At 35.1% G+C, this 26,691-nt stretch overlaps 2 long non-coding RNA genes across 2 annotated transcripts in view; one reads left to right on the forward strand and one right to left on the reverse strand.

Annotated features, from left to right (window-relative positions):
* The first annotated feature begins 378 nt into the window (after positions 1-378).
* Positions 379-26,691, forward strand: part of LOC143269105 (uncharacterized) — a 753,638-nt gene continuing 727,325 nt past the window's right edge. Inside the window, exon 1 of the long non-coding RNA XR_013045464.1 lies at positions 379-794. This is a non-coding gene — a long non-coding RNA (uncharacterized LOC143269105). The remainder of the gene's footprint in view (positions 795-26,691) is intronic.
* On the reverse strand, positions 17,824-24,760 carry LOC143269104 (uncharacterized). Its single transcript, XR_013045463.1, has 3 exons — positions 24,683-24,760; positions 21,787-21,875; positions 17,824-17,931 (listed from the first exon to the last, which is right to left on the reverse strand). It is a non-coding gene; the product is annotated as an uncharacterized LOC143269104 (long non-coding RNA).

Raw genomic sequence — 26,691 nt, forward strand, 5'->3', positions numbered from 1 at the left:
GTTCAAGCGCAGCCACCGCCAGGGCGGACAGTCTCTGCGCTGCGATCACCAGCTTCTCCCTCTTGGAGGGTGGTGGAGCCGCACGCAGCACTGTCCCGGGGAACCCGAAGAGAAGTCCCCTCACCTCCACCGACACTCGTCGCCTCCTCCACAGCAAGCAGAGCCCCCTGGGTGTCCTCTCCCGGTTGCTGCCCCGCCCTCCCAGGGCGCCTGGGTCCCCGCGCCCCCACGCGGGGAGGGGAGAGCAGCCGGCAAGCCCGCAACGCCGCAGCTGGAGCGACAGCCACCGCTGGGCTCAGAGACACTTAAGGGGGAGGAGGGGGAGGAGGAGCAGGCAGGGCGGGAGATGAGGGGCGGGGGATGGAGCCAAGAGGAGGAAATAAATAAATAAAACAATAACCTCCGCGCCAATAAGAGCGAGGGAGAGAGAAAGACGCGGCCAGAGAGCCACGGGTGCCAGTCCGCTCGCCTGTGACAGGCTCTCGGAGCGCGCGTGTGTGTGCGTTGAGTGTGTATTCGCTGGGACTGGAGCTGGAAAGTTCAAACTAAACGTGTTGCTCTCCCCGGTGGCCGAGGCTCGCCACGGAGGCTCTGCCCAACTTCTCTGGGCCAAGTGACTGGCAGTGCCCGGCGCCCTTGGCGCGTCGCAGGCGGCTCGGCCCCGCGCCCGGGCGCAGCGGCGGAGGCGGCTCCGGTCACCCCCGGAAGGGAGCCCGCGGCCAGGGCTGGACGCTCGCCCCGCCACATCGCAGACTCACGGGGTCCTGAGCTTGGAGCCCGACAACCGGAGAAAGGTACGTGACACTTTTCCTACAGGCATCTCCTGTCGCCCAGCCCTCGTGGGTAGGTAGATGTCTAGATCCTTTCCCTGCCAGGGGTGGCCACCATTCGTCAAACTTTACCTCCACCTTCACACTCGCTGGTGGCAGTGGCGACTGCTCGCACGGGTAAATTTGCTGATAGGAACCGAGCGGGGGCAGTTGATGCTGGAAGAGGTGCTTCCCATCTGGATGAAGATTGCCTTTCGGATAGAATCGCAGGTCTTACCTTCTGGGGGTGTCGGTTATGATGGTATTGACTGTGATGCTTGTGAAGGGTTTCCTTGGCCCTTCTGCAGGAAAGGGCTTACAAGTTTGCAGGGAAACGTACATGTAAAACAGGGGAAGTTTGCAGCCACTTGACTCCCAGGGAGGAGTAACCCTTTCTTTGCAGCAGCAGCAGCAGCCACGGTTTTGAAGCAGCAGCGGCAGCGGTGGTGGCCCTGAAAGAGGTTTGGCTGGTGGCAGCAGCTGCATGTTGTCCGGTCTGTGACTGGGAGAAGGCGGAAAACTGGGGCTGCCTTGTCCAAGAGTGCGACTCAAGAGCTGCCTGCGTAGACGCTGCGGGGTCAGTAAGCAAATGGTACCCTATAACTCGGTCAATTCTGTTGAGAGTCATGATTGCCTTTTGTGATATTTATGTTTCTTGAATGTCCCCTTTAAATGTTTCAAAAAGTTATTTTGCATATGATTTCCATTTCTGGGTTAGGAGGAAGGCTTTAGGACCTGTCATATAAATACCAATAAAAACAGAATGGTGAGAATAGTGTTCAAACCAGCAGAGAAGCCCATCTCTTGTCTTTAATACTTCATCTGCTGCAAACTGTATCTTTTCTGAGATTATAGTCTGTTTTGCTCCATTCCCCTTTCCCCTTACATTAAAATAGGAACTCTTATTGAACAAAAGAATGTAAAAGTCATTATAAGTTTCACAAGCAACGTTCTGGAGCCTTTTTGAAGCCACCTGCTGAATTAATTCACGTTAGTTTGAGGGGTCCCCACTTGCTGCAGGAGATGCAGTCACATCCAGCAGATGGAGCAATGGAAAACGGTACTAAAACAAATCTAACGCTCATTTATACCGATTTAATCACGTTGATGGGAGAAAAAAATGTGTGTGGAGTTTGCTTTATCAGCAACACTGAATTTTCTGTTATCTTTGAAAAAATGGCGTATGAATTGAAACATGACTAAAGTATAACTCTCAAAATTTCAGTTCTCCTAAGCACTTTTTAACTTTCATAAAACATTTCTAATGAGTTTCCTTTTATAAATTAAAGTACACTTGGATCTGTTCACATAAAACTATCAGCTACATCCATGGTGATAGATTATGGTGAATAAGAGCTCCATTAAAAACAATGTATTTTTTTTTTGCCATGGCGTGAGTAAAGCCAATGTACAATAGTTTTAATGACAGTTTGTGTGTGTGTGTGTGTGTGTGTGTGTGTGTGTGTGTGTGTGTGTGTGTGTACGCGCACATGTGTGTGCAAACTTGTATCTGAAAATAAGTAAACATTATCAGGTTGAATGCAACATATTTTTGTTTTGTAAATTTAAGATGGAGAAGCATAGTTATTTCCCAAAATAGTTGAATAAAGTTAACAGAACTTTGAAGTGATTTTTTTTAGAATAAATGTTCCTCTTTCTCTAGAATTATATAAAATTATTGTCTCTGAAATAGTTATAAAAACATTTATATAAAATTTAGACCCTAAAAGTCTTCAAATAAGACAGCAGGTATATCTATCTCAGACTATTTAGTGTCTTTATGCCAACAATTATGATAGCAATAATAATTTGGAGAGATATCTGCCTTGCTACATCTATTTTAAAACATTATCCCAACTGATGCATCTGAGAAAATAATTATACAGTTAAGAGATAAGTGCATTGCCCATTTTACAGGTAGAGCACAAAAGGCTTAAGTTGCATCAAGAGCCATTGTACCCAATGTTAGATCATATTTTTAATCAACTCCACAACAGGAAGTATCTTTCTAGTCCCTAGGTTTTCCTGTAGACTACAGTGTGGTACAGCATTGTGTCTAAGCAGTCTGAACAATACCAATTTAGTCTTATTAGTATCATAATTTGGTAATTAAAATGTTACAGATTTATATAACATATTTTAAGGAACACAAAGATAGTCATGACACCTTTGGAAAATTAGTACAAGCAATCATTTGAATTATATTATACTTTCCCCTCGTGCGTGTGTGTCTTAAAATACATGTGATTGTGTTCTAAGTCATCAGATAGTTGAACAGCCCCTAACTGTGCATTCTTGAAACTCTATTTCTGATAGATTCACACAGTATCAAGAGGGCTTGGAATTCAATTAATGATGTGACTAGCTTTGTGAAGAATCTAATTTTATCCTGGTTCTCACTACACAGATACAATGATTATAGATATTTTTAACCAAACTATCTCAAGTTTATGCCTCTCACACAGCAAAGAATATGGGGACTTCAGAGAAAGGTGCTGAAAATTTAATTTCTGATAATTACTAAACCTGTTAAGTTACTTAAATATGGTAACTCTTACTGGAAATTTTAAAGTCAGCTAGCAACACAGTGTTCATTTAGTTAAATAGGTTTAATGGCCATATATGATTTTTATTATTTTCATGATTATCTTCCAAGAAAGCCGGATGCACGTATGTTTATCTGCATCTTCAGTATTAATGGAATTTTGATAAAATTGATACCACAATCATCTTGTAAGTAGATGATGTTTCACAAGTTTTTGAAAAGTAATTTCTTAGTACCTTCTTCATATAGTAGAGTAGTAACACTACAGAAGTTAACTTCATGTTTATGGGAAAGATAGTGGATTACTAAATGCACACATTCTGGATATGGGTATACATATAGAATACATAAAACACATATATATGTACTTAACTTGTACTGGGACACTTACAATAACCCAGGACTACATTGAAAAAAATGAGAAATAGCTTAATTTTTAATTTTTATTTGAAAAACACAACAATCCTATATGGATATCTGTTAAATACTTTCTAAAATTAAAGCAACCCTGAGGATGACAGTTGGACTGGGGGAATCACCAACTGTGACTTTTAAATTCACTTTGATTCATGTTATGTATTAGTTACGCTGTCATTCCATTTCTTGACAGCTTCAGCCCACCTTAGCCACATTAAGTAAATATCTTCAAGCAACATAGAATGTAGCTAGGGAGCTTCGACTTAAAAATATTTAAACTGAATAATTTTTTCATAAACACAGAGGGAGATTGAAAGATTGTGAAAAGGCAATGGTGTCCGGGTCCTCTCCATTACATTTTACTCAAGGAGATAAAACAGCTTTATCAGTCAGTAAAGAAGCAGAAGTTGGAACCTTTTATCTTTAATTTCTGTCTCATCACTTTCCTGTTGGATTTATCTGTGGTATAAATTCTAGGTGGGCATGGCTTTCACTTACAATTTTCAGAAAATGCACATAGATACGAAGTGTGAATATTTCAGAAGAATGTGAATCCTAATATTTCTTTAAAAAGTCTCAGAAATGTATATAAGAAAAACACTGTAATATCAAAATAGGACTTATATTAGACATAAGCAGAAATTTACAAATTACAAATATATCTTGGAATAGAAATCTTAGCAGGAAGGATCAAGATCCCAAGATTTACTTCAAATATTTCCAAATTTTATCATTAGTATAATTAAATATTTAAGCTCATCAGATAGTTGTCACAGGTACTTTTAAGTTTAAGAAAATATTTCAACCTATATTTTCTTGTGTAAAAGTCTACTACTTAATTTTACATACAGGTATATGCATTTACATATATTTTCATATGTTAATGTGAATATCTTATTTGCAAATTTTTATGCTTATACATTAATCGATAGATTTCTGATACAAATACACTTTGACCTATTTAGTATTGTTATGATAGATTCTATTTCACTGATCTTTCAAAATTCTCTTTGAAGTCCCAGCCAGGATCCTCAAGAATTTTTTCTGTGGATGATTGTATAGTTCTTCCTATAAATTTGTAGCCATTTATCCATAGATACATGATCTTATGTCCTGCCTTTCAGTCAAATAAAATAAATTTTCTGATATTCTTTGTAAAAATCTTATTACATGAGTCACTTATAATGTAATTTAAAGACAAAAAAAATTAGAAACAACCAGGAAAGTTTTTTTTTTTTTTAATAGCAAGGTAAAGCTACATTCCATATTTGCAGAATCATTATTTAAAATTCATAATGGAGAAACTTTTGATATCAAATTAGTGAAAAGGAAGTATTTAGCAGAATTCCAGTTCTGAACTGTTATAATAACTGTGGTTTTATAGACATTCTTTCCAGGAAGTTAATTCCAAAAGTGTGGAGAGACATAATTAGAAGAAAAAACACAAGAGAGAAGAGGTCACTGATAATATTAAAGGAAGCAGTCGCCTAACTAGTTCTTAGATATTTATATATTTTTTAATGATTTTGATTGCTCTAAAAAAGCCTCAAAACATCAGCATTATTTTCTATTAATACGTATGAATATTTTAAAAGTTGTGGATAGTGCAACCATGTCTCGGGACTTTACATCTAACGTAAAGAAGCCTTTTGTGACATTGAAAAACTAAATGATGGTGCTTGAAAAGTTCAGGCTGACGTGCTTCCACAGACTCTTGCTACTTTGCTAAGTAATTCTGTCACAGATCTGAATCATACTGCAATCACGGATAGCTGTCTTGCCTAGTAAGGATTCCTGCTAGGTCTTGAACTGGGCTTTCTTTCATAGTAATTACTGATCAATATGATCGTATTACAGATATTAGACTCAGGACATTACTGTGGAAAATAAGATATATTTAAACTCATTGTTTTGATTTCATATAGCCCCCAAATAGTCATGACCACTAACATGTTAAATCGGGAAGTATCATCTGGCAATCCAGATTATGTAAGAATGAGGAAAGGAACGTAAGGACCCTTCACGTCCTGCGCGTGTTCTTGCTGCTTCATTACCACAATATTCTGAATATTTTTTCTTTGATGGTGTTTATAAAAATCTGGAAAAAATAATCACTTAATTATGGTCATAAATATTCATTAGTAAATGCATTGTTTCAATATTTCTAAATAGCTCAATCCATTGTTCAAGATGTGCTCACTAAAGAAAATTGGATCTTATTATACATTTAAAAGATATATATATTAGCAGTTATATGATGAAATCATCAAGAAGTGAATAATTAATTCTTATTAAGTTTAAGTAAAGCTTATTGATGTAAATTTTAGAAATCAATTCTATTTGGATGATGATTTTTAGGTCTGTGATTATATACAATAAAAAGTTTTCAGCAAATTTGAAAATGATGTGGTTCATGTATATGTCTTTAATTATCTTTATTACTTTCCATGTGCTTTTAATAGAATGAAATAGTCTCAGTGTAAGTATGACTTGTTGAACAGGGATCAGAAGGTTAAACAGAAATGATGTGGTAAGCAATCATGCTAACCGGCTTACCTGCCCTAAATAAGTATTTCTGAACTATTTCACACTAAGTTAAAAACAACCAGAAGCTCAATAATAATTGCTTAAACTGTAAATGTCAGATTCTGTGCCCTTGTAATAAAAGGAATCTCTCTTATCTTGATTCCTTCTTATCATCGAATAATTAAAATCAATACATTGCTATTTTTTTTATTTAGGATCAAATATTCAAAGAAAATTTAAACCAATAACACATGCAGAATATTGGTCTTCTGATGGTGAACATTTCTTTTACTATATTAGAGCTTTAGTCATTTTAGTTTTATGTGATACTTAGTAATTCTTTTAGTAATAGATTCATTTGAGGTAATGTTGAATAAACTGAACTATTATCCCTTCTTCACTGTTATTTGCACACAATGGCTTTCAAAATACAATTTTGCATTTATCATTTAGATTGTATATCTTTCCTGTAATATAAGACCTAAGTATGTTATGCTTAGCAAGTTATTTATCATAACTCTCATAATACATTTTTTGAAATGCAATTGTTTAACTTGATAAATTCAAGTAAAATTCTATACTATTTATCATTACCAACTTCATTGTATGGCTGTTGATGCTTAGGAAGTTATTTATCATGCCTCTTACAATACATTTTTTGAAATGCAATGTTTAACTTGATAAATTCAAGTGAAATAATATACTATTTATTATTACCAACTTCATTTTATGGCTGAATCCCTGTTCTTAAAGTGTATATTCTAAAATTATTTGAATAAAATCCTTACATATGCAATTAACATTAACCATTGTTTGAGATACTTTCTCACTCGACAATAGTTTGAACTTTATTTTTTCCCTCGAAAGCATAATCATCATTTCTATCCCAATTTGCTACTCATTGTTTGAAATCTATTGCCAACTCCAACATTAAATTTGAAAGTTCATTAACTTTTTATAAGAATGCATCAGTGATATGTTTTAATCTCTGTATGCAAGAAATCTGTTAATACTATTTAAATCAAAGTTGATGTTTCCTCAGTTTTATCCTTTAAAACAATCAACCAAAATTAATTGTAAAGAAGAAGAAAACAAAAATTAAATTATTGTCTTCTATACCTAAAAACAATAGCGTTCAAGAAGATGAATATTAGTAACACAATCTCAAGAAGTGTCAACATAGATTTACAAAGAAAAGTATAACGAAATGGAGGCAAAATTAATTTCAATAATAAGCTTGTATTTTAATATTTTTCAATTACATTTTTTCAATTACTATGCAACTAATAATAGATAGTTATTTATAAGTTTATTTCTAAATATGCACTTCAGCTAATATTTATAGAAAATTATAGTTTGCAGTTTTTTCTGTTTTAAAAATTGAAATGCTTTTATATATTTAAGTAATAATTTTCATGTACCAAACAGCATTAAGACAAAATACTCATCTTGTCTTGAAAAAATAATTAGTTCCTTCAATCAGGTTTAGTATAAATTGAACATAAAATTACAATCTAAATGCTTTGATGATGTTTCTTATGAAGAATTTACATTAAGTCTGTTGTTATATGTTTGAATGTTTTTTAATAGATAATAGTCATCTCATTTTATTTAGTTTTATTTGGAGTTACTTTGTGATTAATACTGTAGTACTAAACTGGAAAACAAACAAAATCTATTTCAAGTTTTTTCACATCTCTTAGTTAACTATATATTTACAGTAATATTTGTAAATATTTTACTGAGACCTGTCAGAAAATGTTTTTAAAGATATGAATAAAGTATAAAAACTTTCAGTACATAATGTGCTTTTAGTGAAAAATAATAGGAAGACATTTCAAAATTCTCACAATGTAAAAAGCAGAAAAAGGTCAAGAGATAATGGATCAGAAGGCTTTTTATTAGGGGACACAGCTAGACATAAGCAATCTGTACCAAAAAAAAAAAAAAAATAGACTCCCAAAGAAACAACCTGCTCACATTGACAGTGTTAACAACGGTTAAGGGATGAATGTTTCAAATGTGCATAAGATACACACAAATAAAACAGAATCCAAAAGAAAAGTTTGATAACACTCCTAAGAGTAGTACCCTCCAGGGAAGAAAGCAGAGTGCTACTGTTCTAATCTTGATGTTGTATAAACGGTTGATAGCATTAGCAGAGCATACTAAAAATAAGACATACTCACAAGGTATGCTGAAAGCAATATGCTTATTCTTACAAACTGACTTCAAGAAAAATTGTTATTTGAGTTTTCCAGCAAAATCCAGGCTCTGGATTGTTAAATTTTTATTTCAATTTCATACACTGATATATGGTGTAATCTGTTTCATTCCTATGTGCATGTTGCTGCTAAGAAAAGCCATCAATCCTAGATCTAATTATCGTTGCAAGGACACATATTGTAAACCAAGCCCATAGGATCAAAGTTACTAAAATAGTGCATTATTAAGTGTGTCGATCAGCAACAACTGAAGAAAGGTCCCATACAACCTAAAGGAAATAAAAACAAAAAATACTTCCAAAACCTACGATGACAAAACTTTCAGTGAAGTTTCATTCAGCTATGTATCACCTATCTATCTATCTATCTATCTATCTATCTATCTATCTATCTATCTATCTATCTATCTATCTATCCTTATGTATCTATCATCTACCTATCTATTTAAGGATATTGAGACAGAATCTCTCCACCAGCCATACTGGCCTGAAACTGGATGTAGTATTTCTTCCTTATTCTCTGAAGTGTGGAGATTAAAGGTTTGAGACACCGTGCTCATGAATATCCTTTATTAATAGAATAGCATTACGGGCTGGGAAAACTGCTCATTGTGGAAGATCATTCAACATGCAAGCAAAAGGTGAGAGACCTGAATCCATAAAAAAAAAAAAAGTTGTTTGTGGCTATGTACGCTTGTAACCTCATGTGTGCCTAGAAAGGGATTTCAGGGGTATTTTTCACCAGTCACCCCGGGGATAAAACAGCTAGCTTCAGGCTAAATGAGAGACCCTGTGTCAAGGCCCTACTGCAGAAAAAGATAGACATCTGAGGGTATCCTCCCTGGCTTTAGTGGCCTCACTTAGAAGAGTGCACTTGTGCAAATTACACACACACACACACACACACACACACACACACACACACACACAGAGTGCAACCAAAGAACAAAAAAACAAGAAACAATATAAATAGAAGAAAATTTACTGAAGGAACAACTGAAAGAAAAGTAAAAATAAAGATGAATATGCTTCAAAAATATTTGCGATATTTATTAGGATTCTTCACCATTGGTCTTCACAGAACCCAAATATACATAGAAACCTATATTCATAGGAGCCAGGGCAGGGTCCTACTAGGTAAAGATATTTGTTACCACTCCTGATGAACTGAGTTTTATGCCAGACCACAACTGTTTGAAAAGAAAATCGTACTCTCAAATGTATTCTGACCTCCACACACTTCCTAGAACATTCAGGTACCCACACCCCACATATCATTAGTAAGTTAGTGAACAGACAAGCATAAACTAACATTATATAATTATTGAACAAAACAGTAAGTTTTAGTTTATGTCATCCCTTAAAGCCCACTACATGTACATTGGGTATATTTTGATTCTCTACATTCACTGTTCTAAGGACTGTTTTCGTCTCTTTCCTGCATTTAGGACAAACTTATTCATTAAAAGAACTATTCAGTATTTCATTATATATATGATAAAATTACAGTTTCTAAATTCCCAGTATTGAATTTGAAATGGTTCATTTTGAATATTTTTGAACTTCATTGGTTTATGTTTGTAAGATGTTTGGGAGGTGGATCCGCTGTCCAGACATGGCTTGCGGATATTGGAGAGAAAAATAGGGACAAAGATCTCTCCTTCTAATCTGTGGGACCTAAGAATCAATTCTCAATATAAAGACTGGCAGTGAGATACCTATTCACTGGTTCTTGAAATAGTTCTTAAGAATAATAATACAGAAAATCAGAAGCACAAAATATAATATAAAGCACAGAGATGTAGAATAAGATGAACAAGAGAGACATCTCTTTTTTTACAACTCTATATTTAACATGACCTTCTGAAAAAACTTGTAAAAATCAAAATCAAACCTCCTGTTATTAAATGTATTTCTCACATCATCATTTTCATGGCTGCATGTTTGGTCACTGTGCAGATTTAGTGGCCCATAGTTTTAAAACCTCTCGACTACAGCTCTTTGAAGTAAACTGGTGGTATTAGAAAAGAAACTAAATGCATTCTAAGTTTTGTTCATGACTTTTTTTGATATCCAAAACATGTCTTTAGGGTAAATTCTAAAAAAAACAAAAACACTACAGCAGAGGGTATTTGCAATTATATGTTATTTCTCACCTGGTTAAAAATGCAATCGTTTAAAAAATGTTTTTGAATAAAAATAGAATCCATATACTATTGTGGTTGCCTCTTAAACTAGTTGTTGGCTGAAAAAAGTTTCTGCATTTTAACCTAATACCAAATACTGTTATAATGTGAGATCTGACTTTTACTCAAAGCTTATGTGATCTTTCATAAGTTATTTACATTTTCTTATTTCTAATTTCCTCATATATATAGAACAAGTGATATTTCACAATGCTTACAAAACATTGTTATCCAAAATTATTTTATCCTTGGTTCTTCTGCTCTGGGGTTAAAAAAGTAATATATAATAGTACACACTACTTTATATTACATGATTACCACAATGTGACATGTGACACCTACCACAAACCCGTATTTTCATATTACTTAATGATAGAGCCATTTATTTGTACTGAAGCCATTTATTTGTACTCAAACTACCATGCAAAGTAATAATCCTTCAGACTTTGTTGTGCAATTTCATAGTCATATATTTTGTAATGAACATCAGTAATTATTTCACCATTGTATGCCTTTTTTTACCGTGAAAAGAATTGGTGTATACATGTTTTTGTGTGTGTACAAATACGCAGTTCATTCATGAATAAAGATTTTTATCAAAATTTATCATTGCCTGTAAATGTATAGTGCATGCTACTTAAATATATTTGAATATGAAACAATATATCATTTTTATTAGTATTAATGTTGTGTGTGTCTGTGCACACATGTGTTATACTCTATGCGTGTATGTGCATGGAACTATGCAAGTGTCTATTTTCACTCCATCTCTTAGATTTTTGACACAACATCTCTTTGTGAACCTGGAGTCACTGTTGTGCTTAATCAGACTAGCCAGGAACTCCTGGGTCTCTACCTATCGATGCCCCATCAGCACTGTGTTTCAAAGTGCCACTGTGCCCAGCTTCTCTGTGGGTTCTGCCTATTGGAACTGCTCCTCATAGCTGAATCTTAAAATATACTCCTTCTCATACAAGGCATTTTCTTTGTACCTCGATGTTTCTCTACAGGTGAAATGAACTCACAGGTTAGGTTTGCCTTTTCTGCTGACTCTGTTCTGACTGCTTCTGTGTCTCCTGGAGCCTTGGTATCTATGGAGAGAGTCTCAAAATCAAAAATCATCTTTCCTTCTCCTGAGGAGCTTGCTTCTCTTCTTCTCAGTCCACAAGTGAATGCTTTGTCTCCCTGGAAGGCTTTGCTGCATGTCTTGATGTTTAAACAGGCATGCCTAAATTGATTGGGGGAGTACCCCTATGTAAACAGGAAAATTCAAGACAGAACTTCCAACGTTACCTTCCCTATTAACCACAGTGTGAGGATGCTGATTGCCTGCTATTCTTTTTCTTTGTTTTCTTTGTTTTGTTTTTCAAGACAGGGTTTCTCTGTGTGGCTTTGCGCCTTTCCTAGATCTCGCTTTCTAGACCAGGCTGGCCTCGAAATCACCAAGATCCACCTGTCTTTGCCTCCCGAGTGCTGGGATTAGAGGAATCACCACCACCGCCCGGCCGGCGGGCCTGCTGTTCTTTTATAGAGTCAGCAAGTCATGTTAAGTTCCCAGTGCACACAGTAGAAGGAACAGGTAAGAGTGGACTAGGACCTTTCAGGATCCTAGGCACTTATGACTTAAATCCTGTCGTTCTTTTTACTTAGCTATTGTCTTGAAAATAGGATTGCTCTTTGCATCTACTGTCTCTTATAGTTTACTATACTTAAAGAAAATAACACAAGTTAGTATTAGTTGTCACTTGGTAAAATTAAATGTTCAGGCCATAAAAGCATTCAGAATATTTTCTCATTCTGTGTTCTTATCCAACAGAGCTGAACAACTTGATCTTCCAAAAATACATTTGCTTTTTCAACTTCAACTTCTTACATTCATTTCCAGGAAGTTCACACCTGGCTGACCTCTGCTTAAGGACTGGTCACAGGTTCCCACTTGTCCTTTTGATCACCTTCAATGTAACCTTCAGTGATAAGGCCACCAGTCACAGTGCCCTTAACTGAGACTTAACTTGGCTCTTGGCATTTCACCCACAATAACCTGTCCTCATGGTGGTCATCCATGTTATTATTACTTTTAGTAAGTCCTGATGTGATCACGATCATACGAATAGTCATAGGTTTTTCAGCATGAGATATTCTTACAGAATTAGGACTTTTTGTACAAATTAAATACAATGTTGGTATCAGAGAGAGTTTTCTATATGGCATTTATACGGATTACAATGAGTGTTAGAACTTTGTAATATAGACCATGGCTAAAAATAGTTCCTGCAGATGCTGTATGAACACAAGGAAAGGTCATTCAAAATAACTTGTCTCATTGATACAAAAAAATACAAATCTTTACATTTAAACACAACTTTATTTGGATAGCACTGTGTGTGTCATAAAAGCAAGATGTCTCAGTACTCCTCAGTCTCATTAGGCTTCCCTTCCTCTCCAGCTGTGTTTGATTAGCAGGCCACTTTCTCACAAGTGGTCATTCCAGCTCCTTTGTTTTCTATTGCTTCAAAGCCGATGAAGAGTGAGACAGCCTTGCTGTAGACCCTGCGGGTCTACTTAATTGTAAAAGACGAAGGTATTTTCCTGGCACCTAACATTTTGACATTTTTTTCTTCAGGTGTTCAGACTCCACTTCCTTGTTTCAGTTAATTGAGAAGTTAATCACAAGAAATTCTTGATTACATCTTTGGGAGATGTGGAGGGAATGGTGACTGCTTTGAAGGAGATCAAAGCACCGGGAAAAGAGAGAGAGAGAGAGAGAGAGAGAGAGAGAGAGAGAGAGAGAGAGAGAGAGAGAGAGAGAGAGAGAGAGAGAAAGAGAGTGACAGGAATGGCGGCTTTATTAGCTTCTTAGTGCAACCTAAAAGAATTACACAAATCAGGTTCCTTAAAAGATCAGGGATGTGTTTGCTTGAAGCACTGAAAGCCCGAAATTCAACATAGGCTATTGGCAGATTGGTTCTTTCTGGAAAACGCAAGACTATTTCATGGTGCTCTCCTACCTGGAATTCATGTTCTATGCCTTGAACCCATGTGGTTTAGTCTCTGCTTTCATCATCTTCTGCCCTTCGCTTCTGTGTTTCCTTTACTTTGCAAGCTTGTGTTAAACCTCTCTCCCTTTACGGTTATTGAATCGCAGGTCAGAGGATTTATTGTTTATCTTAAATCCAAGATGAGCTCATCTCCACATCCTTGGCTTATTTGAATGTGCAAAATCGTTAAGTCACATTCCTAGGTACAGGAGGTCAGGATTCGAGGACAAGTTGGAGGCACTATGAAGTCCTCTACAGTCGAGAAGTTTGACCTTGGTGGAACACAAAACGTTCCTTTTGAATACACCATTGAGGCCGGATAACCTCCCGAAATTGCCTCAGTAATTGACTGACACAAAAGAGGGTTACACTGACCAAGAGGGTTGCACCTCTGTATCAGACATCCGAGGTATTAGAGAAAACTGAGTCAGGAAATGAAACCAATTAAACAACTTAGAAATAGATGGAACCACAAACACAATTCGAGTCCGTAACAAAGAATCAGTCCTCTACAGAAGACAGTAATACTTTTCTGAGGGTCAAGTTGAATTAATGCCAATTCTGTTGGGAATCTTTGAGGCTGTGAAAGTTTCAGTTGTTTCTGATGTGACGGGGCTCTTTCCTCAAATCTTTTACATGTATCAGATAGAGAAAGCAGAGCCCAAAAACTAAAACATGACTGAGTTGAATCTGTCTTCCGGAGTTACTAATATAAACTTGAAGATGCTGTTTATTTTCTTAGAGCTCAATTTATCATTTAAAAGAAAAAACTTGTATTGTTAGTCTTGAAAAGAACACTATTTCCTGGTTGTGCTGTATGAAAAACCGTCCATTGTGAATGGAATGGTTCTCTCCTGCCGCTCTTCAGAGGATGGTCACAAACACACGATAGGCACTTGGCACACATTTCATGTTAATCGATTCTGTAGGATCATGTCACTGGACAGGTTTGTTTGCACAGGAAGTTCTTATTTATGTTTGTTGTAGTTTCTTTCATTTCTCATTGCTTCACTCTACAAGGGAGGCAGACATAATAGTAGAGCTACTCAAATTTTTATATGTGAATTTATGATATGTGTTGAATGTAGAAAGTTTATATATTCTCTCATTATCAAGGTAGGGAGATTTTTTTTTTGCAAAACAATATTAGAAACTAACATGAAAATTAAATAAATAAATTCTTATAATTCTTTAGTGTTTGGAAGAATAACATATAAGAATCCAATCTTTTATAGTCTTTTATTACCACATTGATATGCAGATTTCAATTTTATTGTGAAATTTATACACTTAAAACATATCTCAAATGTGTAAAATTTTAAATGAGTGTGTTTTGTACTAAAAGTATAGGGAAGTTAAGGGTGTTTTATCACAGTCCAAGTTTTTTTCTTTATATCCTAAAAGTTATTCATTTGCTTACATTATCATCTTAAAATTTGAAGATGATAGAATTAAAATAGTACATAATTACTGAAAGAATAAGGAAAAAGTTAAATCAAGAGTATTTGTGTTTATAATACTATATCTTGTTCATGATGAATTAATTCATCATGATTAATATGTGATAAGGATGATTTTATGAAGGAATCAATATTATATCATTCAGTACACAAGAATTAAAATTTGTGCTGTACAAGCTAACCAACATGAGCTTCATGTAAATAATCCTATATATATAATATGCTATATATATATGCAGGAAGAAAATAAAAACAAATAACAGTCATTGAGATATGAAACATTAATAACAGCCTATTATGTGGATTACAAATAATATAAACACATTTAGGAAGAACTAAAAGCAAGTTAAGAAAGTAAAAGACAATTGTAAACTGTTTAGAAAACACTAGGGCTGTGAATACAGTTCAGTCACCAAAGTGCTTGCCGCACAAGCACGTGGACCTGAGTTTTACCCCAGTACTCTTTATATAAAAGCTGTTTCCAGTCATGTGCCCATGTAAACTCAGTGCTGGAGAGACAAGAGGATCCCTGGGGATTGCTGGCCAGGCAATCTAGCAGAATCAGCAAGCTAGACATTCAATGAGAAAACTTGCTTCCAAAACTAAGCTGGAAAGGGATCGAAGAGGAAAATGATGCCAACCTCTCTCTCCACACATTTCAGTTCTGTCTGTCTCTCTATCTGTCTCTCTCTCTCACCTCTCACATATGCACACACACACACACACACACACACACACACACACGCACACAAAGTCCGACAAACATACACAGAAAAATACCACTCACATGTGAGCTATAAAAATTTTGTATTTTTACACAAAAATGTGCAATTATGTAATGTCAAATTTTACACATTTAATTATTAAGAGTATAGTGAATGAATTATATTATTGAAGAGTTTAAAATATAACCAGAAAGCCTGGTGTGGTGGTACACCTTTAATCCCAGCACTCAAGAAGCAGAGGCTGGTGGATCTCTGTGAGTTTGAGGCCAGCATGGTCTACAAGGTGAGTTCCAGGACAACCAAGGCTGACAGTGAAACCCCATTGCAGGAAACAACAAACCAAGCTAAAACTAAACAAACAAAAATCCTCACAAATTTATATATATTTATGTATATAAAATTCTGGATATATGTATATAGAAATATATATCAATAAAATGAATAGTTTTATATGATATTATTATAGAAACATGTATAATACTAAGAACATAGATATTTATATTGTATGTGATGATTAGTTAATTAAAAGAAATATGAGAATGTGACTATAACCCAGAAACAGTCTTTGAACTCGATAAATAAAGAACAATTGTTTTATCAAAAAATATATGAAAATACAAAGAGCTAGAAATGATGTGATTTGTTTTTCCTACAATTATTAAAACCAATATTTCTGTTGGTAGATAAAATAAGTAAAACACTACAGACAGTAATTCTATAAATATTAATCTATCTATTCAGTAAATCACATATACCATCCTACTGACATTTTTAATTTTCAAGTGCCTGTGAAAAAAATATGTAAAACAAATTAAGACCTGTTTGGCAAAATTAAAGAGAAGTTGTGCCTATGTAAATATAAAGATGCACTCTCATGGCTTACTTTCTGAAATATGATGATAAAGTAAGAATGTATATATGCAATATTCACATATGGTAACAAAGATTTAATATCAATGTAAAAACTAAAACAAACTAAGATGGAGCTCCTTATAGAGGAACAGATGTAAGATTTCAAAACTGAAATACAAAATCCTATATATTTCTAGCACCACATACTTATCCAACATTAGTATTTGAAGAAGAAATTAAATTTTAATAGAAAAGTCAAAATATACACTTTCAAAAAAGGATCACTGAATGAATACAATTAAATAAAATAGTTCTGCTTTTATGTATTTAAAAATTAGATCTCTGCAAATTATTTGCTCAGAATTCCACAGCCTCGCTGACATACGGTGGATATACAGGGACAAGGAAATGAATGGGCTCGAGGTGCATGATGTGAAAGACACAAAGAATAAATGAAAAGAAAGTTAAAATAGAGAAACGATGTCTTATGGATTTGGGAAAGATTCAGGTCAGAGATGGAGATGAGCCATGGATGACAAAAGTTCTAGAATATATTTACTGGTTTTGCGGTGATACCTTGTAATACACAATGACAAAACACTTATTTTACTGTTAGACACATCCCTCTTCAAAGAATATTCTTTGCTTTAGGCCCATTGCTAAATACCAAAATACATTTATGAACACAGTGTTTAGAAAAAAATATATATATATGTATATGTGAAACTTCTTATAATTTTACTTTTTAATTTTTCCTTATATAATGTATTTTAATAAAATTGCAACTAATTTCTGAGAAACACACACACATGTATATATATATATATATATATATATATATATACTTTTTTATACTGCTTATAATAGCCAAAACATGAATGAAATAACTTTAATACTGAGGAATAAATAATATTTCAAATGAATCATATCCTAGCCAGCAATAGAATGTACAGCATTTAGTGGATGTTTTAGATTTTTATTTAGTGGAATGAAGGCTTGACATGATACGTTGCAAAATAAAAAAAGCATTAATCCACATACCTCTTGTGATATTTTGGATGGGTAAATTTACCTTTACATGCTTCTTTGTAAACACTGTTCGTGAATACATCCTTCCTCATCTTCTTTATTAAAAAGGCCAAAACTTGCCTAAAATTACAAGCAATTCTATTTGATAATGTGCTCAAAATCATGTTACTGTGAAGTTCATCTTATGAAAGAGAAATTATGTGAACTTTAATGGAACTGAATATTTCTTTTCAACTTAAGATTCCTACGATGAAGAATAACATGAGCCAGGGGTGGCCCCAGGAAACCTGGAACATTGGTGTCCTGGTATCCAGTCTGTGGCTGGACAAAGTACTCTAAAACAAGCAACTAAGGGGAGAAATGCTCTATTTTACTTTAACATCCCAGGTCCTAGTTTATCACTTTAGGGAAACAACAGCGACAACAGCTTGAGATGGTGTCCCATCACATCCACAGCCAAAAGCAGAGTGAAATCAGAGCACGCATGCCTGGTGCTCAGCTAGCTTTCTTTCCTCATTTACATACAGTCCAAATCCCTACACGAGGATGATGTCACCTATTTCCAGGCTGCATCTTCCTACATCAAGTAGAAATGTTGACAATTCCTTAACACACATACCCATAGGCCAGTCTGATCTAGATAGTCCCGCCTTGAGACTCCTTCCCTGGGTAATTCAATGTCAAGTTAACAATTGATAATAGCCATCTTAGTGGTAATGAGAGGTAGTGAGGAAGAGGGGACACACATAAACCAGAGACGTGTGGTTTTTCAGATAGCCAGGAGTAGTAGTTATTGTACATCATAGGGGAAATTTCACGAATTGCTGCTGTCTCAACACTGATGCCTTAGTGAGAGGTTGGTGTTCCTGTGGAAGGTATTTAATTCCAGCTTCTTGATTTTTTTTCAAACTCCATCCATTCCCTCTTAACTCATCACTCCCAGTTTGGTGAGTAAAGCCTTTTTCATTTGTTGATGACAACATATACAAGCTTGGCCCTTCTTAGTGTGAAAAGGAGCCAAAAAGGATATTTATTAATTAGTGTAATATTTATTGATTGTTCTTCATACACCAGGCGTAGTGCCAGAAACTGGAAACCCAGAGAGTCTCCTTAAGATGCAGGAATATAAATAGATTAAGTGTAGCCACTAGTGCTTTGGTGAATCTTGAACCAAAGGCATTTATAACTTGTCCAGGAAAGGCATAGGAGGAAGCCCATTATTGATTGTCTAGTGCTTGAGATTGGGGGTGGGTGACAGAACCCCAGAGGAGTGCCAATATCTAAAATTTCCTTCTGTGCCACTGAGCATGTCTGCCATTAAACTCCAAGTCACTGTAGCTGGGTGAATTGTATGATGTGTGAACTGAGTTCATTCAAACAAAGCTGTATGAAAATGCTGGTTACCTGACTGTGGGGTACATGCGAGGCAAGTTTTTGGGGATATGGTGGGGTGGCAGTGGCTGTCATTTGAGTCCAGATTAATCAGCATTCAGTCCCGGAAAGGAAACAGACAACAGTCATGCACACGCATATGAATCTGAAAGAAGAATCATCCAGAGTTGAGCATGGTTAGATTATGCTGAGCTGAATCCTGAGGAGAGTGGAAGAAATGAGAAGGGACTGTATCTGAAAGACATTGGTTCTGTGGTGAGACATTCTAAACAATTGTCCCCTGATCTGTGCTCATAGTGCCCTATCCATGATGGATCAATTGGGTCTGCTGCCTTTTTTTCTTTCACTCTTTTTTCCCCCTTGAAATGAATGGGTATTAGATCTACCAATGCATTTTTAATGGGTATTTCTAGCTCTGTGGTCAGAGATTCTGATCCAAGGGCTTGTAAGTAAAGACAAAAATAAAATCAGTCTTTTCAATAAGCATACTTCATAATTCCCAGAAAAGCCCATGCAATAGATTTAGAGAAATACCAGATCTCTAAAATATATTTATTCAGGTTAGGATGGTGGTGAACGGATAAAAATAGTTGTTCAAGGCTGATGATCTGAATTCTGGTTCCTGAAACTGATACAGAAGCCAATAAGCCGGTGCAGGTCTATAATCTCAGAACTCCTGCAAGTGATGAAAAACGGATGCAGTGGAATCTCCTGCAAGCTTGGGTTCCAGCCAGACTGGAGTGCAGAGCCAGCAGCAAACAAGAAAGGCTCTGCCTCAAAGTTGAAGGTGAGAAAGATTGACAGCTGAGGTTATGCTGAGACTTTGACACGAATATATCAGTGCTGGGTTTGTGTGCCCTCTTACACACACACACACACACACACACACACACACACACACACACACACAAACACACACACACTCTCACTCTCTCTCTATATATATATTTATGTAAATATATATATACACTAAAATAAACAAATAAATAAAACATCTGTATATTGTGTCACAAATGCCCAATGTCTAGTATTTTATACAATCACATTTGCAAACGTTTAAGTGCTCAAGATATAAGAAGAGACTTTCCAGAAGATTTTTCTTTCAGTTCAACTAGAATTTCCCTCTTGAAGAAAAAAAATAGATGTGCCTCACTCATAACTTATGTACTTTTATTCGCGTGTGACATAAATAAAAGATGAGAAGCCACTTGTAGCTGTGGGATGGACCAATGGAAATATTACACAGAAAAGGAAACTATACCATCAGCACCTTTCATAAAATAATTTTGGCTATCTTTTTGGGAGATGATAATAAGGCAAGAAGGTTGAGATTACAGAGAATTTACTGTAGGATTCAAATTCTTTACTTTACTGAGAAGAAACATAGGCCTCAAACGAAAAAGTATTATATATTAAACATAAGGCAACGAGCACACTTTGAATCAATTTACTGCTTTTCATTTCAAGCATGATCCCAGGCACTGAATTTCTTTTTAAGAGAAAGATAAATATCAAGACTGTAATTGCAAAGCTCTGTCTCCCCTTGAGAGTTTGCTATGAACTTCTATTGATTTCTGTTGTGATTCTGGAGAAAGATATGGCGCTTCCCAGAGGGAATTGTACTGGCATAGACTGTTTTAGACATATATACATACATGTTTTGCTTTATATTACTTTTTCCCTCAATTAGATATATCTTCCTTCAAGATTTACATTGGTGGAATAATTTTATCATGACCATATTGGGGATATAAGATAAACAACCCATTTTCATTGCATGCTGTTTTGCTGTTATCGTTATAATTCTCAAATAATTTTAATATTGCCTCATAGCGGTGCTCTTCAAGAGGTATATATGATGAAGCAATTGATCTGTTACTGAAAGGATTTGTTAGATTGGAAACTTCTGGGGAGTAAAGGCTCTAATACTCTCAGAAAGCATAAGAGGTCTACATTTATCCTTCCAATGAGCGAGCGTAAGTGACGGGACAGATTTGAAGCCATTTACCTTGTGGGAAGATATCTTGTACACATGTCAATGTATATTAAAATGTCATTGTTAGAAGACTTAATACGTAAGCTCTGGTGAGAAGCAGCTAAAAATGGAACTCTTTGTGTAAAACCTACTCACTTTACATTCTGACTACGCTTCTATAACTATGACAGTTCCTGCAAATGTGTGTTTGTGATGCATATACCTATGTGACCATCCTTTAAACCTAACTTTAATCTATGTCATTGTTTTTATTTCAGATGGGAATTTAGTAAAGGGATTACACAATTATGATGAAAATATCCAAGATACAATGTAAACTAACATATGTTTAATTTTTAAGCCCAGATTACTTATAGACTGGAATATAAGAACAGTATAAGTAAAGGCATAAATTCAAGAACACATAAACTCTGAGAGCTGTTGCATGCTTAGAAGGTAGAGGACCGTGGCCGGTATTTTAGGTAGAGATGCTTAGGAAGAAGTCTCAGCATTTAATTGAATTCTCTTGAGCTTCTTAGTAAAATTTCAAACCTGAAAGAAACTTAGCCCTTAGTCCAACCCTTTTCCCTGGCTAAACCAAAACCTACCTCAAAAGGTCTTGTCACTTGGTTTCCAGGTCACAACATTTGAAAAGTCTCGGGCTGGAAGAAAATTCAAATCCCAAAGCACAAGCACACTGGCAAGAAAGAGGAGACAGATGGCAAGAATCAGACCGAGTTCACTCACAGAGGAAACTTTTTTTTTTTGGTGGACTGAGTCCACTTAGTAAAGGACACAGAAAAGGCAACATGCTAACCTTTTATATTCTTAAAACAGTGTAATTTCAGTTAACCCAAGATTTCCTTTCAAAAACACGTCCTGAGCTCATTTTATTTTCTCAAGGAAATACACACTGCACTTTGTATTATCTGAATGACACAGTGTAAGCTTATTGTAGGACCATTAACACCTTTATATGTAAGTGCATCAAATACGCAATTTCATAGGTGAAGTAATTAATTCAGAGTGCAGTTTGAAATTGTGATAGGAAAGGAATTATTTAAAACTATTTTTAATAGTTCTGAGTCCTGTATATAATTCTTGTAATTGCCTCTTCATAATTATCTTAAACAGAATGGCATGTCATACTTATGCTTACACTGTTTGTTTGTTTTTTTAACTTCATTGTTTTGGAGTTAAACATTTCAAGGTCGTTTTGTGGAGAGTGGAACAGTTATGCTTGATCATTTCGGATCCTTGCCCTTTGTTCTTACTACTATTTAGAAAAAAACCAAACAAACACAAACAAAATAAAACAAAACAAAACAACAACAACAACAACAACAAAAAACCCTTAACTTTTTCTGGACTCCCTGGAAGCCTCTAACCCAAAATACTTGTCGTGAACAGAAGGCTTAACACAGTAGATAATCACTTCATCTATTGTATCTAGTAGTTCAATCTTCACATTAAAGTGTTTCATTGTGTGACATTCTCCTTGATACCTTCCTCTCTTGGTCGAAATCCATCAAGCCAGTCAATTACTTGTGCATTTTAAAATAAATCCTGTCAGGCCAGGTCACACAGGACTATAATCCCAGGTACCCGGAATGCCTGAGGCAGAAGGAAGGCTTGCTGGGGTGATGGGTAAATTCACATAGGTTTGAACTACATAGCAAGCTCTCACTTCAAAATTAGAAAACCAAGGAAGCTGGTAATACAGTCTGTGATACAACACTTTCCTAGTAGTATCTGTGGAGCCCAAAGATTAATCCCCAGAACTTTCAAACCTTATAGAAATCAAACAGAAGAGCTATGTAAGAAAAGTTCCCCCAAAAGATAGTAACAATGGGCCACTTATGGATAAGAATTAAGCAGATATCTATCTATCTAGATATAGACAGAAAATTGTTTGGTTTAAAAATTATTTTTGTTCTTAAATTCACTGTTCTTTGAGACAATGTAAATAACTCAAGAAAAATATATATGATCCTTCCTGTTGATGGCTTCTCATTTAATTGTTTAGATAGGTGGGTTCTTGTCCTTTAGGTGGCTGTAACAGAGATATTATATTATCAAATATCAATACTAGTGCTGTGGTGAAAATATATTATACATCAACTATATTTTCAGTAGCCATTTCCATATAATAACAATTCTTTGGACTTTTTTGTTCTTCAGATTTTATTTCTTAGGGACTTTTAAATATTTTTATACTTCAACTCAGCTCTTTTGAAATATATTTAGACAGTCTTTGGGAAGGAGTCTTACTATTGTTTATGTCTTGAGATAATGTTAATCAGTCTTTAAATGTTTGTGGCTTTAAAATACTTTCTTTCAGGGAAGTGGAGCAGCCTGATGGCATTAGGTACAGATGACTGACCATGTAATAAAAAGCTTCAGGATTATTTTAAACCCTGTGGCCTCTACTAAAGAGTTATAAAAGAATACACCATGCTACTAGGAGATTAATTCTAGGTCCCACAATAAAGAAGTCCATTTCAATGTCAAACTATGTGAAACCCATATTCATTTTTATTGACAGAAATTCTCAAGGAAATTTGTTACCTACTTGTTTGAAAAATTGTGAAATAACATTTAATGTCAACAAATAAAATTATATCTTCTATAATCTCTTCATATTTTATATTAAAATGTGTTTCATTGCTCTATTTGGTTACTTACATTGTTGGTCCATTCTTTAAAAAAATCCACAAAACTTATCTTAATCTTTCATTAATCTCTCACCAAAATGTTTTCCAATTTTTGCCTCGTACTTTTTAAAAGTAGTAGATTCAAATAAGTATATTGTATTAGCAAGGTCTATTTTGTCTGTTTCAGATAAAGTTTTCTACATAGAATTATATAATTACTCGAAGAAGATATGCTACAAACAAAATATTTGGAATAAACTATATTAAGTCATGCTACAATGCTACAAGTTTTTAATCCTTGCTACTTACCAAAGTAATTTTTTTATTTGAAATCAAAAGGCTTCCAGGGTTTAGAAAGAATTAATAGGATTTTTATGTCTTGATTGCACTAGTTCTTGACTAATATAGTAGTAAGGGTTAAGATAACATGAAACTTCTGATACTATACAGTTAAGCATTATCTTCCGTACATTTTACTTATATTTCTAAGAAAATGAATAAACCGCAATATTGGATTTAATCTTTTTATATCCTTAACATACTTCATTATGAGTTCTCTAGACACAAGTGAAGTGACACAAAGTTAGGCAACTTGCAAGAAATATTAAAATGTCTACTACCCCCTAAGCAAAAATACTCAGTCCTTGAAACCATTATAGCTTATCTATTAATATCTCCATATAGGATTTTTATTAATTAGAGATTGACATCAAATAAGCTCTTTTATAGATTTTGCTTTGCCTGGAAGTGTAAGCAATTTGAGAATGATTCAAATAAATCATGCTACATAGTTTGAAAGAAGGTTTTTTTTTTAAAGTAAGCCTCCTTCTAAATAAAATATTCAACTTACAAATCAGCATAATCTCTGAACAGCTCTTCTTTGTGTGTTAATTTAGGATCCAGTAGATCTTCATTCTCTGTCTCATCTGTGGGAGTACACGTTGAGATATATAGTGGTACACCAGCCAGAGACATGTCACCAACTTTTTCTGGTTATTGGGTTCCTCTACACACAGATGCAACTCAGGAAGGGAAATCTTCTAGTAAGAAGGTGGGTGAATTCTTGAATTGGGGCAAATAATGCTAGGCACATTATCTTGGCTCCTTGGGAGGCAATTGCTAAGGAGAGACTACCAATCCATAACTGAAAGGATGGGAAATTGACACTTAATAGATGGAAGTGAAAAGAGTCTAGGGACTCCATAGTGGGATCACAGGTGAGGATAAATAATGGATTACTCTCAGTTTATATCTGGCATTAATAAGGACAAAATATTCAGAAACGAGAAACATATGGAGTATAAGAAAAATTCTTGAAATAGTCCTGTTTTTCTACCCTAATTCCTCATTAAAGACTTTGCTAATTAATCACAGAATTGTAAATCTACAGGATTTGTGCATCTTCTGCACACTACCCAACAATGCAACATTCAGAGCACCACAACTGGGTTGTGAAATGAAGGGTGTATATTTGTCACCCTTGTTCTTACAGCTTGGGCATATCTGGTGTTTGATGCTCTTGAATACATGAGAATTTATTGGTCCTCCAGCCTTCAGTGAACTGGGGCCAACAACTTCTGTTTTATAGGGACATGGTGGTATTGTAAAATTATCCCAATCAACCCTATGTAAGTTAGAATCTGTAAACAAAGGGCTCAAATAAGGAATATGTTTAAAGTTGTGGGAGTTCATTTTAACCTGCAACCAGAGATGAAAACAAATGCCTGGATTTTCTCTTTTACATCCTGTGCTACATTCCCAAAAACCATACTGACCTTTTAAAAAACACTTATTTTTCATTCAATCTGTGAAAAATGTGGATATGTGTTTTATGTTTCTTTTACTTGTCACATTCCAAATTGTCAGTAGCCACAGTTGTCAGTGACTGGTGGTTACCAGACTGTAGCACACACCATGGACTTGTGTTTGGACCTTAATCTTTGCTACCATGCTACTGTAGTGCATTGAAACACACATAGTTTAAGACTACTCTCAGGTTTATTTGCTCGAAAATCATTTACTGTAATGGTAGTAATTTTGCTGGACCTGTAAATATATTTCGTTCAACGTATTGAATTGGTAAATAAATACCATACCACAGAGCACCATCTCCAAGGAGTTCCATTTCCATATGCAAGTGACATCGATACACACACACACACACACACACACACACACACACACACACACACACACAGGGTTTATTTGATATGAATAGAAACATTACTAAGAGGCCATCAGGGATCTCCATCAACTCTGAATTTAATTTTCAAAGGGCTGAAAACTAGTGATGTGCTGGTATTTTAAAGTCTTTATAAAAAGCTGGAGATTCTTTAAAATGGGAGTATTCTGTTGGACCTTTGATAAGTCATATGATGCACTCTAGGTATATTTTTGCTACGTTAGCAGATGATAAAGGGGATTTTGTAACGTATGAACACTCATATAGTCTAGTGACAAGTCACCATGAAGTACAAAAGAAAATATCAATAAAACTCTCCCATCACTTGATAAAATAATCAATAAACCCTGCCATCCTTGATATCTCTAATCACTAAAGTACAGGAACAAAAGCAAATGTTCAACATTTCAATGGGATTTTCACAGTAGTTTCCTTACACTTAGAATTTCCTCACACTAAAGTAGGAATATAAATAAAAGGATAATATGTGTAAAACAGATCATTTCAGAAAGCTCAAAATTGTCATTTTTATTTTGAAACTAAGAGAAAAATAATTACTGTATACATGAACTTAATCCCTTTTCATTTCAAAAATCACCAGGAGATTTCTCCTTGGTGTTATAATTTATTTTAATTTTATAATTTAGTTTATCATCACCCTGACATGTTTCTGAGAG

This window comes from Peromyscus maniculatus, chromosome 17 (genome assembly GCF_049852395.1).
Source record: "Peromyscus maniculatus bairdii isolate BWxNUB_F1_BW_parent chromosome 17, HU_Pman_BW_mat_3.1, whole genome shotgun sequence".
Taxonomy (NCBI): Eukaryota; Metazoa; Chordata; class Mammalia; order Rodentia; family Cricetidae; genus Peromyscus; species Peromyscus maniculatus.